This window comes from Xylocopa sonorina, chromosome 2 (assembly GCF_050948175.1).
Source record: "Xylocopa sonorina isolate GNS202 chromosome 2, iyXylSono1_principal, whole genome shotgun sequence".
In the NCBI taxonomy this organism is placed as follows: Eukaryota; Metazoa; Arthropoda; class Insecta; order Hymenoptera; family Apidae; genus Xylocopa; species Xylocopa sonorina.
The window spans coordinates 9104027-9120391 of record NC_135194.1 but is presented as its reverse complement, the minus strand read 5'-3'; the positions used below and the strand labels follow the sequence as shown (position 1 = coordinate 9120391).

Below are 16365 nucleotides of genomic sequence, written 5' to 3'. Positions count from 1 at the left end.
GAAACGCTTAATGCGCGACACGAGGTAACGGATCGCGATTACACCGTGGCAAGTCTATCCTCTCGCATGGAACGAGTGTCGTTAATCAAAGTATTCCTTCGTGCGAAATTGGCCCGCAAGTATCGTCATGATACGCGTTGAGGAACGAATTTATTCGTTAATTTGTCAGCACAAATTCTGTATTTTTTTTATGTTGTTAATACGCATTTTTAAGTGAGATCTGAGTGTTATTTTGAAGTAGTTAACGTGGTTACTAGAGTTGATTAATTAAGTGATTGTTGATAGTGTGATATTAGAGGCGGTTATTAAAGTGTATTGTTATGTTTTATGAAGTTGTTGAATGAAGTATTGGCTTTTATTTAGTAACCCATTTTAAGTTCCTTACAAGTAGAGGGGTAAGAAGTAGTATTCGAAGCATCGGTGGTTCAGTGGTAGAATGCTCGCCTGCCACGCGGGCGGCCCGGGTTCGATTCCCGGCCGATGCAAGATTTCTTTTTGTTTCTTCTCAATGCATAAAAAATTATCCATACTTAACCTATTTTTATTAATTATTTTATACAAAATAAAACCAAATATCCTTTAAATCGTGAAAAAGAAAGATTGTAGCAAGGTAAAACTATATTTTTATCAGAAAAATTATACTCTTTTTGCACTATAAATTTTATATCGTAATCATTTCATTTAATTCTGGAAACTCTGTTATAATTTCTTATTGCACAATTTATTGTACGAGATTTATTTGGATCGTAAACAGATTAATTCATGGAAACCGAGGAAGAATATTAATAAAATGGATAGGTGCATGTCTGAAATAGTACGCGAGAATAAATAGACGATATTTTAGAATAAAACAAAAATCGCAGAGGAGGACGGTAAAGGAATGATAAATTTATGAATGCCTGACAGTAAGGTGGCCACATCTGGCGAAAACCAGAGGAAAATCCCACGCTTGAGGTACTCTTACGGTAATACCGCGGAACATATGTTCACGGTAAAGATACGAACATGTTTTATACATTGTATCCTCGATTCTACATGACTTTCAAAATTTCAGTAAAGACGCCAGCTGAAAAAGATTGCTACAGCTCGGAAATGGCTGCAACAAATATTCCAGCTGTAACGAACATTTCCTCCAACAATTTGTTAATGGAAATTACACATAAATTGTTAAACGCTTTTTTAAACGCACGCAAAAACGCACGCAGACATTGCTGCTGTTCTACTTTGCAAACAAATGAGACTGAGGAAATATTGCTCAAGTTTCGACTACGAGCGTCGAACACGGAGAGTGGCAAACGAGTAATTAATCGTCAATTGTCTTCGCGTTACATACAGCTGTGCAACGCGATTTTCCACGAATCGCAATCGTTCCTTTAGGAAATGTCGTGCAGAATCGCCTTTCAGCACGCCATGTATCATAGAAAACACGTTCGAGTGTGATAATTACGCGATAATAGGATCGCGAACGGTGCATAAGATTCAGAACGAGCTCCCAAGATTAAATCGATCTTATTACCAGCGGTGGCCTGGGTGGTCGATGGCCTACATTTCGTAATTCTCTTAAAACCCACACTTCAGCTACTTGAACACGCTTGTCGGGTGTATAATAAATACTTGAGCGCGACTGACTACTTTCGTTCGAACAACGAAACCCTTTCACGAGAGTAGCTTCTAATCAGGACAGTCTTAGACGAATGGTCGCGAGGAAGAAAATATCGGAAGCATGCGAGTCAATGCTGAACGTTCTCCATTTTATCACTGAATCACCGTCAACGAATTCGTTTCTGAAAGTTCATAAATATCTTACGATACGATTCGAAAAGAGTGACAAATCTCTGGGATGTAAGCAGTGGACATTGTAAGTCAGTATCGTATTCAAGCATAATTCCATTAGCAGATCATTCAGTAATGTTCAGTCGATTGAAACGGAGCAAGAAAATCAGGTTCTCCATTCCTCTATTTTTCCTGCCATAATCGCGAGCTGTTGAAGCCTCGTTTCGCTAATCTTGTAACAGATGAAGGCTGTTCTGTTAACATTTGTAACGTTATGCTAAACCAAACGGTGTTCAATGTATTAAAAAGACTTTCGATTGAAAGAATGCAATGAAACGCTTCAGCAATATTCGAAGAATTTTTACAAAAAACGATACCTAAATGTATGGTACAATAGCGCGACTTTTTACGTCGGATATTAAGCAAATATCGCGAGACAGACAGCCACCCCTAACCGTAAATCGGAGCGACTACAAGGGTAGGCAACGTGCCCGGAAGTACAAAAGACAGATCGTGTCTTTGATTTCCCAGTGTACGCGAGATTTTATTACGTAATTAATTCCGATGGTAATTGAATTTGCATGTAATTACAAAATCCAATTACCAGCCGACGATCCCGGGCCGGTGTATCGACGTTTACAAAAGGCCGGGTAACAACGAGTGACCTGCGCGCGCGGATCAAAGGAAAACCGAAATGTGTTAGTTTATGAGCCGGTCACGGGACGCGGTCCCCAGAAGGGGTGCAACGGAGCTTGGTCGCTTTGCATACAACCTGTGCACCAGCGTGCGCATTTGCATCTTTATCATCGTATCATTTGCGAACAGCCGCCGGTTCTCGTTCGCGCAGTTCCTCTACGTCAATGTCTCACGACTTGTCCACGGAAAAACAGGATTCCCGTTACTTGGTTCCTCGAAACGACACGTCTTCTCTCATCGATTCTGTGTACCTCTCTCCAGTCTTTTTTTAACCAATACAACTGTGTATCGCCAGTTGGTGAAAAAGAACGAGAGAGTCGTATACGCGAGTTGGTCACAACGTTGACAATCTTCTTTTCGTTTAGAGTCGATAGGTATTCATGGTGTTTGATTATATAATTTTGTTATGCTTCGATAGAATATTCCTAATTTTAAGTTATCAGTTGGACGAGGAATTATTTGAAGCTTGTTTCAGTTATTTTTATCACCGTCTTGCTCGTGCAAGCGATAAACAGAGATTAGAGATGTTTCGCAAGTATCTCTGCGGTTCTTCTTCCTACTCTTCTTCTTCTTCTTCTTCTATTAGTCAATTCTAAAGGCAAACAAGCAACAGTACTTGGCCCGGTATTTTCATGCACAAGGAACGTACTTTACGCAGCACGGAGCACCACTCGAGACAACCCATGACCTAAGTGCCACCCCTTCGCGTCCTACAGCCGCTTTTAAGGGCCATGAAAACCTTCAGTCGCGAGACGAAAATTTTAAAAGAAAGGGCAGTAGTGCGTCGCGGGGAAGAACTCGCCATTAATGAGAAACCAGAGTGAAAAAGGCACTCGTACGTGGAAAAAAAATTCTGTTTCGAACGTCATGCTATACAATTGATCTTTAAACATATTTTAAATAATACGTTAAGAGAATGCGTGTGAAGGAAGTTTACAAATTTACAGAGATACTCCAGGACTTTAGAGTTCTAAATTTGATGAGTTCGAAACGACAAAGAATTCATGCTTGAAAATGTCCCCATTAAAAAACGTTCGAGTGTCCCAAATATCTGAAGTTACATACGAACCTCGAAAATTACAGATCTCGAGCGATTCCAGTTATCTGCGCCGCTAATAACTCATTACTCGCCACCCCTTGAGACGACCACCAACAACGCGGACGTCTGCCATTACCTCTCGACGGTCTTACACGCACCACCTACTCGCATCCACCCTTTAATACCTGCGCGTGGACGCGGTTACGTGCTACCAAGGAAAAAATGCCACGCGGGGACGTCATCCGTGGCCCTCGCGCGTGCATTACCGCGACTCGGACAAAAGGTGAGGTGAAACGGGGCGTGTGCGTGTCGCGGCGGCCCGCTCGCAATCGTAATTTCGCAATAACGAATTCCGCGTAGCCGCTGCGTCGCTAATTGCGAGGGGCGAAGCGAGCGTCACGAGCGCGCCTCGCAGCAAAAAGGTGGCGGTGGAACGGCGGGGATTCGAAGAAACGTCTGGATGCGCGATGGCTATAATTTCCCAGGGACCCGGCAGAGGAGGGCTCGCAAAAACAAGCGGCGACGAGAGGAAAAGGATCGAACGAGCGACGCTTCGAGCGATCGCGCGCTAGATTCGGGGGAAAGAAATCGGCGGCGAGGAGGGTGGACGCGAGGCGTCCTTTATCTCGCTCGATTCGTTTTATCGGGGTCGTTCAAGCGAGCCGGATGATGAGTTCTCCCTTATTTGTTTCCATCCAATAGGCGAAACGCGCGCGTTCTTGCCTCGTCGTTCACCGGAAGTGGTCCCCGTGGACCTGTCCCGTCGAGAACCGGGTTCAGGGCCTCAGCCTGAATCCGTTTCGACGACCACGAGAAATTTCGTACGCGACGAGATCGAGGTTGAAAAGGGGAACGAAGATTCTAAGAAGGATACACGATATTTATTTTATCGTAGATGAAAAAGAGAGAGAGGGAGAGAGAACGTCGGATGAATTAATGGGGAAAGTTTCGAGATAATGGGCGGTATTCTAATTTGAAAAAAAACATTCCCGATAGGAACATTTCTGATGAGGAATTACGAGGGCTCGCTTTAGAAGTGGAAATTCCTCGCTTTTAACGGGAACTGTAATTATTTCGTTAATTAGTTGCAGTCCGAAGAAGTGGCTAATTAAGTAAAACTTAATTAGACGAAGCAAATTTCTGGTGAAAGTGGAAACTCTTCCGATCGAATAATTCGACGGAACCCGTTCACCTTGTATACACGAGGATCGATCCATTGGAAGTCGACGAATATGGTAACGCGGAGAGCGCGGGCAACTCGACGGGAATAAATATGATACAAAAAGCGCGAGACTTTGGCAACTTTCACGCACGTACGAACCAGCAGGTGTAACAGAAAGAGACAGGATTTTTTGGACACCAAAAAAGACGAGTTTTTAAGTAGCGGCGAAAGTGTGGAGGGAGAATCGTTTCGTCGGCGAATTCGTGAAATTTATTTGATTTTAAAGCGAGTGTCGAACGAACGGGGAAACGTTACAGCGGATCCAATGGCTGGCATTAACCATTCGCAAAGAAACTCGGCTGCCGTCACGGCAATCCTGCGAACACCGTACTCCAGGGATAATACCAAGTTTCCGCTCACGAATTGCATGCAGATTACGCAACGATATTCCAGCCAGTATCGTTATTCGTCTACACATCCAATGGAGAGCCGGGTAACAAACTTTGAACTTTAAATCCGCTCGCGCAATAACGTGCGCGCTAAAGGGAATAAATGTTACAATTATCGCGTGCACCGTTACACGGGAATTACAATCTTTAACGGGTTAACGGAGGGCATCCCCTTTTCCAATTCCGCGTCCCCGGCGCTTCGAATATTTCTTGATTCGTTCCAGCGTACGTAACCGATACGCGCGCGATCGACGGTTCCACGAAACGAATTTCTCAAGCCTGAATTAAAATACCGCGAGGATGATATTTAAATGTAAGTAGCGGCGAGCTAAAAATCTGCTTGACTCGATTTACCATCGCGTGTTAAGCGATTTGCGATCATTGTGAAAAAAACATCCCCAATAAAATAGCACGCTATCGGCAATCACGTTGTTTCCAGAACAGAAACACCACAAAAAAATCGAGGAATTTAACAAATATCCTCTGTACTCCATTTGTTTGGTATTCCTCGTGGTTATCGATTGGAACGTCGATGGTTCGAGCTTGGTGGATTTTATACAACGGTATGTCGACTAATAAACTAAGCTCTGATGCTCGAAGAACAACCACCCTTATAAAGAAGAACAAAAACGCTAATGTTCCAAAATCTACTCTAATTAACTTTATTAACGCGTTGATCTTAGCTTGAGGGCTAAGACAGTTCAAACAACCGTTCTAAAAAACCGAAAGCACTACAATTCTTAACTAAGTCTTTGTGGGGGTTGAGGATAGGACGGATAGGACGAAAATCAAGCTACGAACTAACTAGTGGTGAGTGAAACGGTCCAATTACGCTATTGGACAAATATGTGAGAACTAAGTGGCCGTCCTCAAACCGGAGGACCCTCTCAGGTACCGAGTTCACCCTTGAGTGACGCACACGGAAAATTCCATGGGTCTCTAACAACGACCGTAGTCGCATGTGGCAACGAAAGTATCAATCAGTTGAAGGGTCTGCTAGTACAACAAAAGAGAAAGCTAAATTCTAAGGACCAGAAAAACTACAAATACCACAGTCTCAAAAGATTATCGCTGCACCAAACCCAACTAAACTAGAAACTGTTCACAATTAGACAAGAGTCCCCTAATAAATAACGTCAATGTTAGTGGTGGCGTACTTAATTTGACACGAATATCATCAACGAACCCACACTACTCAAGTATTTCTTATCCTGTACGAAACGAAGCAGTACAGAAACATTTAAAGGAGAAATCAAAGGAAACTCGAAGAAAACCAGCGAAATTTAGCTGAACCACGGTCTTATTCTCCTTTTCCAACGGAAAGCAGTCACGATTAAGAAGCTGACGAGAAATCGAGCCATGGTCTCAAAAGATTATAACTAAACTAAACTAGAAGTTATTTACAATTGGACAAGAGTCCTCTAATAAATAACGTCAATGTGGATAGTGGTATACTCAATTTGACACGAATATCATCAACGAACCCAGATTACTCAAGTATTTCTTATCCTGTACGAAACGAAGCAGTACAGAAACATTTAAAGGAGAAATCAAAAGAAATTCGAAGAAAATCAGCGAAATTTGGCTGAACCCAGGTCCTATCCTCCTTTTCCAACGAAGAGCAGTCACGATTAAGAAGCTGACGAGAAATCGGCAACAAGACTGGTTGGAAATTTCCGACACGTACCCCGGGAAAATTCCTAACCACTTGTGCGCAACTTCGAACAACGGAGCCCTCCAGGAGCGTACCCGTCCACGTGTTCGCGGAAACTTTCGTCCCCGTCGTTCGTGCCTTGAATAAAGAAGAGAAATTCCGTGGGCGGTTGTAAGTATTACGTTCGGCCGGCGTGTCACGTGGGAAATCTTGGGATCGGTACCAGCCGAGAGTCTAATTTTACGCATCGCCGGACGGGCTTGGCCGCGGACGGAGAGGCCTGGAACGGATTGCACGGGGGTGCAGACGTTCCGCCGCGTTCGATGCTTTCGTTGCAATGTCACGGCCGGCCCTCCACCCCCTGGTTCCCGCCTTTTCTTCTCTTCCGTCTAGCATTTGCATGGAAAGGGGCCAGACGCGAGCAAATCACGCGCAACATCGAATATATGACGGCTTCGACACCTTGTCCTGGGGATTTCCTCGTGTTTCTGCTGCGTTTCGAGTGTACGCACGCGTGGATCGAGGGTTGGTTAAAACGCAACGATCATTCGATTCTATTTCTTTTAGCGAAAAAATATTTTACACTTTGACGCGAATTACGGTTATAGTCGTCGTGTGTATTTTAATACGAAGTGTACTAATACATATACTTGTTACATTATTGAGTAACACATCTAGAAAAAAATGATAGCATGCCAGACAGCGTATTAGTTGTTTTTTTTTCGTTTCGGAATATTTGAACATCTAGAGACAAATGATTGCTATAACAGTCGATCAAAAGTTTAGTTCATTTCAGTTCACGCAATCGAAATATGATTCTGTAAAGATGAACCATTTATTCTGTATTTCTTCATAAATTAAGTAAATACAATGAATTAGTAAAGCAAATGTCGTATAGTCGTCACGACGGTTATAGCCGTCATTTGCTTCTGGAACAGAAAAAATGACAGGCTGAGCAAATGACGACTACAGCCGTAGAAAGTTTTCAGGGAGAAACTGTGGCAAAATGTGATAATTTTCACTTCCAAACATACAACTTACACTCGATTTCATCTGGCATCATCTCATAAACAATCGAAAAAAAATGTGTTTCTGAGGGCGATCGTAAAGCCAAAAATGTGCGTCAAAGTATTAACGATCGTTAAGAAGTTTTACAGATACTCTTCTGATGTGTTAACGTTGTATATCTCTGCAAGGATGAGGTAAGGCTGATGAAAATGTTATTCTTCCGTAGCGTACGATCCAGGGTGATTCGAATTGTTAATAACTGTACCAAGCGCGAAGATCGTCGGTCATAGTCGGGGATTTACGATTCGAAACGGTGTTTCCTATTTCGCGAAATGAACGCGGCCAGCTTGCGCCCCGTTGCATCGCTTTAATTAAGGCTCCCGTATCAGCCCGTCCATTTGCGTGCAATTTTCTTCGAGATAAGATAAGCGAATGAATTTCGGTAGCCCCGAGAACTTTCTCGAGCGTGGGTTCTTCCCTCGCAATTACAAGCGTATCAAGTCACGTTAGGGTGTCCCGAATTAGAAAGGCTGACTTTCGTCAGGCCGCGCAACAGATTACACCGCGCGCAACCCAGAAACTCACCGTGGAACGATTCGATCGAGCCACCTTTCGCAGCGGAAATTTTGCGAATAAACAAATTCTATCCACCCGCGACATTCGAAAAATCGGCCCACGCTAATTAATAATTTAATTAAAGCGGTTCGCGAAACGGTTTCAGTGTTTATACCGCTCGAAGCGATCGCGTAGATTGTTAATGGATATTGCATCATTAATAGATTTCATAATTAATTTCAGTGTGAAATGTGTAAATATGATATTCAGCTTGATTAATTCGCGGATGAAACAAAGGCACGGGAGACGAACGGTTCACGGTGAAATGGCTTTGATCAAATAATTGTTCGTTGATCGTTAAATTAGAGTATAATATTTTGTTCTGTTTACACTCGTACATCTTTGATGGGCTTTGATCAAAGGATAGAATCCTGTCTGCCATCGTTGCATAAAATGACAGCGCTCAGACAAAAGGTCCGTTCCAATGAGAACCACGTTTTGCTTTCAATTCGCTCCTTTCGAGACGTCGAACCGTTTTAAAGTTAAAGCAATTACTTTCTCATTTCTACGCGAAGCAATAAGCACTATCGCGTAGCGCGTGTACCACCCTCAAACAATTTTGTGCAGAGCAATTTCATAAAATAAAGTTACAGAAAATCAGTAGAAACTCAAAGAGCCGATTCTAATTTCCTTCCCTAGAAACTGCGCGTAAAGTCACTTTAATACAAGCGTTAATATTAGTTATATCTGATCGAGACTCAGACCCCGGGCTCCTTCGTCGAAACTTATTAAATTAACTTTATCTTTCGAAGCTGAAATGAAATTTCGTCTACTTATTACCGAGACACGTTCAAGTGTACGCCTACAAAGTTGTTACATCGAGTACTCTCCTCCCAGTTTCTTAAAAAGATGGATTTCTCCGAGAGTCCTTAAAAACTTTCGTCCGTTCCCTCCTGGCGAAAGGAAACCGAGTTGCACGACGAAAAGATTATTCCACGAAATACATGCCCGTCGAGTATTATCGAGCAGCTAGATCAGAATTTCACGTCGATTAGTATATTCCGACAATTTCTGCACGCATGCGACATAAGCGTCCCGAATCGGTAAACTGCAGGATTTTCTTACGACGGGGTCGCCGGAGGGTGACGATTCCGCGTCTCTTCGAGCACTCGCAACCACCTACCATTACTCGAGAATCCTGCATCGTGCGCGTAATTATACCTGGTCATTGTCTCCTCGCACCACTCTACAATATCCCAATGTCAACTCAAACAATTAGGACCCATCGTTTGTACTTTTCACATTTCTGCAGACACACGACTTATCATTGGACATCGTACGACGATATTTATAAAATCAGAGCAGATTATGAAGCAAGCATCGTTGCAATTAGAACGAGATACGTCAGAATGAGAGTCAAAAATAAAAGACAAGAGCATCGACTTAGTCTCCCTCTTACACTTTTGACTCGTAGAGGAAGATATTCTGCTCGTTTTCATTTCTCGTCCCCTTCTGTGCATCTATCAAGAGTCAACCACAGATCCAACTCGAACTGAAAAAACTCGAGACACTTTCGAGAGTAGAAACATTGATGGACAGAAAATTTTAGGCAGAGAAGCATCGCCGTCTGAGCGGTGTCCTCTCACGGGAATATCGTGCTTACACGATCGACCGATTCAGCGGCTCTGTTCGGGACGGTCGATCCGAATGCCGTGTAATAAAAGTTTGCGACATTCCCGAAACATTCCCGCGACGATGGCGCACGAATTCAACTCCCGAGCGGACGGTATCCGACAAATGTTACGCCCGGCTAAAAACGTAGTTTAGGGTTTCTTATTCATCCGCCTCGGTTCCTTTTTCTCCCTCCGGCGGGGCTACTGGACCCTGGTGTCCAGGTTCGAGCACAATGCTGACCGGATTCCAACGGTGCGCCTCTTTTCATGGACTCTTAGCCATCCGCGAGCCGCGTCCAACCGCGATGTGTTACATGGAAGTGTACACGGGGACATTTTTGCGGCGCACCATGTTGCTACACGCGAATGCCTTTAGAGAAATCGTGTCCAGAGAGAGAGAGAGAGAGAAAGAGAGAGAGAGAGAGAGAGAGAGAGAGCTGGAGAGATCCAGTGGGAGACGAATTGAAGCAATTGCCGGGTATTTCCGTTTAATTCACTTCGTTCCACCACCGGGGATATTTTCATTTGCCGCGTGAGTAGTAAGTTAATTAAGTGGAATGTCGTGTTTCGTGACTGCCGGTGAATTGCGTTTCGTTAGCGGTTTTCAAAGCTGCGTAATTACAGCACGAAAAGTTACGATTTTTCCCAAGAAACGTTCTTCAGCTTCTCAGAAAGTGAAGTTCCGACCAAGTAGCAAAATCGTACGACACATTCAAAACCTCTTCTTTTTTGAACGCTTTTAATGCAACAAAAGAATCGCAGCAGTGAACGCATACATACATACATACATACATACTAGTAATACAACGCAGAACGCACCGACGAAACTCAATTCCATTGTCAAAGAAATCGGCAGACACTAAAAATAATCGCGAACCGCAATTTCCTATCGCAGAGGCACGCAACGACCCCTCCTCCACTGACCAGAAACCGCAGGGAAGGTGTAAAAAGTAGCGCGAAACCCCAAAAACCACCGCTCGGCTCTCAGCAGACCCCGCGTCGTTCCCTCCACCCCGTCACTTCATTCACAAAACACGGCCGATAAATCACACCTCGACAGCCGTGCACCGCTGAAAGGCTCGCGAGGCAACCGCCTTACAAGCGTACGCTACACCCCATTACCCTTGCCTCGGGCCCCGTCCCGTTCCTGGCCGTGTAAACTATCGCAAAGAATCTCAGCGGCCGCTGTTATTCCGCCAACGCGGGTAACCAGCATCAAAAAGACGGGGGAACAAGTCCGTCTACACGCGAACCGACGAAGAAAGGGGACGCGGAGGCGAGCGGGTAAGAGTCCACGGGCCAGAAATTCGAGGTTGCACAACGGACGACGGGGGCCTGGTGGTTGTTGTCCGCCTCGTCGGAGGGCCGGCAAGAAGCGCAACAATGCAGCCGGGAAGCGTCCGCAAAAGCGGCTGGTCGGTGGTCGGACAGCGAGTTGAGTCCAGTACAGGTAATTATCTTAGTTCCAGGTTTAATAGACGCCCGGTATTTCGGATTGGCCTTAATGACGGCGTTTACTGAATTTATATCGTCGTGCCGCCGTTGGGGCCTGAAATTGCCCGCGCTGAATTATCCCTCCCTCTCTTTCTCTCTTTCCGCGGCCCCAGTCGATGTTCCCAGCCCGTGGCTACGGATGGGATCAAGTATGCACCAAGTACCATCCGACTTTTTGTCGAGCTTTCCTCCGCAGAGTTCTAGCGGGTATCCGCCTTGCGTCTGGATCGAGACTGTACGAGACACAAGTTAGAGTTCGATGGATATGTCAATGGATGCGCGATCTTGCAGGCTTCGATGGAATTTAATCGAACGTGCACTCGTGTCCCGATACTTCCGTTTGCACCTCGCGTAAGTACGATCTCACAGACTCGACAAGCCTCTAATTGTTGACACTAGAAAATATTGGAGTTAGAAGAATCAAGGTGACGTCAGAAGCAATACGAACGGATTTATTTGAAGTTATCAAAGATCAAGTACCATACACAGAGAATACATATCGCGCGACAGACGTTTTCGCTGGATGCCAATGGATGCGCGATCTTGCAAGTTTCGATTGAATTTAATCGAACACACACTTCTGTCCTGACACTTCCATTTGTACCTCGCGTAAGTACAATATTACAGACTCTACAAGCCTCTAATTTTTAGCATTAGAAAATACTAGAGCTATAAGAATCAAGGTGGCGTCAGAAGAAATGCAAACGAATCTGTTTGGAGTTATCAGAGATCAAGTGTCATGCTCAGAGAAGTTCCATCAGAAATGCATAGCAGAAATTTGTATACTCGAATTGGCTCGAGACCGCGCTCGCGTATTAGGCTTGATCCCATCCCTACGCGTGGCCCCTTTCCGAGTCCTCCCGGCCGTGTGTCGTCGAGCCCCTTTGCCCCTTGATGTATGTTCAATTATCTGTCCACGTGGTCGTGGACGGCTGGAAAGCGGAGACGGGCCGCTGCAGCGGAACACGGCCCGGGTCAGAGACGGGAACAGAGAGAGACATTTATTATACCCGGGCACCGCGAGACGGTCTGTCTCCGGCGCAGCAGGAATTTCAAAAAGGATCATCCTGAAAGGGCCGCGATGATATGCGCCTGGAACACGGCTAGCGACGAAGCTGGCCGGCATGCGGCCGCGGGAAAAACGCGCGCGACCGGAACAAAGGGGTGCGCGGCGCATAAGAAGACGGGACGCGCAAGCGGACGTCTGTTATTGGAATTTTAACAGCATCGACGAACGGTGTACGAAGCGCCTCGATGCTTCTTGCGTACGGACGAATTGCGTTCTGCTGGGTTCGAGCGGATTTGGAATGGGTCGAAGCGGAGGGTGGCTTCGCAGGGGGTTTGGCAAGCGCGCGATCGAATTGATTTTCGGGTTTTTTGGGTTTTCTGCAATTTATTGCTCGGCATTTCTTTTCGTTACGCTTCCCATTGATGACGGTGTGAATTGTTTTCAACGCCACTGCGGCTGGTTTTGTTGAAATTTAGTCCAAGTATGAGTAGAGTATAGATGATTTTGCAGTAAAGGGTTGACCGTAGAACCTCCGATTTACCGAGCAATTCCAATAAATTCAATTGCACAGACAGTCACTGATTCGAATACTGATCAGCCACTAAATTACAGAAAGACACGACAAGATCCACTGGTCCCAAGCAATTATCCTCGCATTAAACTCGCATTACCCGTACCCCCGCAACGAACACTAGCATTTCCGTTCCGTAAATTGTGCCAGATTGCTGGAAATCACCATACGAAAACCCCAACGTCTCTGTGTCTCTGTTTCGAGGGTAATTTTCTCTACCCCTGCCGAGCGTTCGACCCCTCCGCAGCGCGAATCGAATCCATCGGGGTTGCGGGACGTCTGAACGGTCGCGTCGTTCAATCTTGCTGGAGCCGATAAACAGAGAGATCGCCGCGAACGAAACGTAGGAAAACTCGAGAGGGAAACTGGTTTCCTTGGCTCGCGAGTCGCGAAAATCGCGACGATATCCGCGCCCTCCCTCTCTCACGACACTTGATAACGTGCCTCCTTTTCTCTCGCCCAGTTTCGCGGTTGCCACGATAAAGCACAGGGGTGACTGGCGCAATCTGAGGTTCGCCTCGCTTATTCTTGGTCGCGGGGAGGGACAGAAGATTGGAAGAGGAGGGAAGAGCGAGAGCAATGGCCCATTCGTGGGACGATATCGCCGTCACCGCGAGAGCCGAACGAATAAGCATAAATTTCCTAAACAACAATACAATCGGACGAATTGGCGGCGTACGGCTAGAGTTCGCAAAGTGGATTCGACGTTTCGCCGTGAAACGCGACCGGAAATCTGGATGGGACGAGACGGGGAAGGCGATGAAAATCTTTGGTCGATCATGGAACTCGTAGAGTGGTGCCATTACGATCGTGGAAGAGAGTCGAATTGTTTAACAAAATATTCCTGTTTCACAGTATGATCTAAATGGAATAAGTAACGTTATTGAAATTAGTGCTATTTATTTGAAGATGCATTATTATACGATAGTCGATGATGTTAGAGTGACGTTAAATACATATCCGTACATCTGAGTTTATTTTCCTACTTGTCAGATATATCAGAATTAAATCAACTGTTTTACAGATACTATAAAAAACATTCTATACTAATTGTAAATAAAAACAGATCATTGGCCAATTGCTCGCACAAATAACTGACCAGTAAACTGTTCAGCGACTCCTCTGATACTCTTAAACGATGGTGCACGTGCTGGCAGCGTAACTCGAGCAGCATTTCCAGCGCGCAGAGTTAAGGAACGAGTTTCGCAAGCGAGCAACAATGAACGAGCCGTTTAAAGCCACCTCCTTCGTCCGTCTCTCTATTTCCACGCGGCATCGGGCCGCGCTATCTCCCGAATTAAATTTACCGGAAGTAGTATATTCGGTAGCGTCGTTTCGCGGCGGCGATAAACAGGAATCGTGAAAGAACGGTGGAAACGTTTCCACGGGCTCGCGACGGTGGTACCAGGAGCGAGCAGAAGAGAAAAAGTGCGATAAGGGACACTCCGTACTTAACGTTTAGCAATGGCGAGAAACACCGTGCGGAAAAAGCAAGAGCAATGGCCCATTCGCCGCGATGTCGCCGTCATTGCCAACCGAATGGTTAAATACAGTGTGTAACGAAAGCTTCCGGGTTTTAAACTTGATAATTCATCGCTTTAAAATGGAGAAAAATAGAAATGAAAGCGCGATGCTTCTGTGAAATGGCAACTTTGCTACACGATATCCGTACATCGAACAGTCGGCCATTCCTATACGTTATACTTGCCCAACATACCCAGTGAATATCTACCAGAGTCCTCCTAACTAAACCATCACCCATCCGTAGAAACTTGTACGTCACCCAAGCGAGTGCTTACACGCTGTGGCACTCGAAGCGTGAAATCTGATAAAAAACGAACCTCGAGTTTCTCGAAATATAAAGTGCCATTTGCGCATCAGTCTCGTTACGTTTCGCGTCCCTTGATCAGATAAACCGGAGCGTTGCACACGCGAGGCCGCGTCATCGTTAATCCAGCCGTGGCATCGGAATGTTAATACACCCCTCGAAAGACATTATCCCCGTTGCCATGCAGAAAAACGATCGAAGCCACTCTCAGGGCCAGTCGACGAGGCCGTCCAACCGTGGATCGTCGAGCACAAAGGCCAGCAGGAGCCATCCTGCTTCCTGCAGTAACACCTTCCTGCAGAAGTTTCCCTGGCTTCTAGGCGGAATCCCATGGAATATGTGGGTATCGTGTCAAGGGTGAGAGAACAAGCGAACCACGACGACGACGGACGATCCGCGAGGACGCGCTCGTCACGAGTGTCCCGTTGGAATGATCCAAGGGACGCGTAAATCCCCGTGGCGGATGCCGATGGCGGACGTTCTCCTTGACGGGACGCCACGGGAGGGAGGAGGATCTAGTAATTAACGAAGCTGTTGCGATTGCAATCTGGCGCACGGCTCGCCTCGGGCGGAAGCTTCGCCGCGGAGGACGAGCGAATGCGAGGGCGACTGGGAAAAGGGACGAAGCGAGAGGCTGCACACCGCGAATATTAATGCGGCGTCCCTCATTGTCTCCGAGAGCATCGCGCCACCCCTCCGTATCCTTTTCCACCGATCATCCTGCCGCTGGCTCGCTTCCGCGCTGCTCTTCGTCGCCACTTTCCAGAACCGCGATAACGATCTCGCGTTTTCATCCCTTCGTCCACGAAAGCACTGCACCGCTTATTAACGGGCTCGATTGTTTCGCGTCGAAAGTGGCGAAAGTGGAATTAAAGCGTCTGAGGGTAGACCGACCCGATTCGCGTCTGATTCGCGGACGAGCATTGTGATCGACGAAGGGATGGGGAGAGGTTCCCGCAGTACTTCGTTGACCCACTTCTGGGGTAGTTTCGCGTTCCCAGCGAGGCATTGGGAATTCGAGATGCGCGACGTTGAGGAAACAGAACGAACAACGAGACGGGATAAAAGGGTTAATTTATCGTCGAGTTTTAAGATCGATGAAACTGCTGACACAGATAACAAGGTCGACGTTCCACTTAGCTTTCGAAGGACATTAGGCACCGCGTCCTTGCGCCACGGCGACGACGGAAGTGACGAAGCTCTCGTCGCGCACAGTAGACGCGAACAATTCTAATGAGGATTTACTTGTTGAACAACGCGCGCCTATCAAACATGTGTCCAACCAGCGCAACAGATAACGCGGGAATTAATGGTTCACGGAACGCGGCGGCACGCCTGTAAAGAGAGTTATCGCGCGGGGCTCACTCGACACGTCCAACGCGTTAAAGGCCAGAAGAGTGGCGTCCCGAATATTAATGCGACGCTCGCCATTGTTAACGAGTGCTCGGGTGCTT

General features: G+C 46.1%; 1 protein-coding gene and 1 non-coding gene across 2 annotated transcripts in view; one reads left to right on the top strand and one right to left on the bottom strand.

Moving 5' to 3' along the window:
- The window catches only part of Alpha-man-ia (alpha-Mannosidase class I a), a 430149-nt gene that overhangs the window by 380848 nt on the left and 32936 nt on the right, over positions 1-16365 (bottom strand). The window lies entirely within an intron of this gene.
- Trnag-gcc (transfer RNA glycine (anticodon GCC)) lies at positions 415-485 on the top strand. The gene has a single exon. It is a non-coding gene; the product is annotated as a tRNA-Gly (tRNA).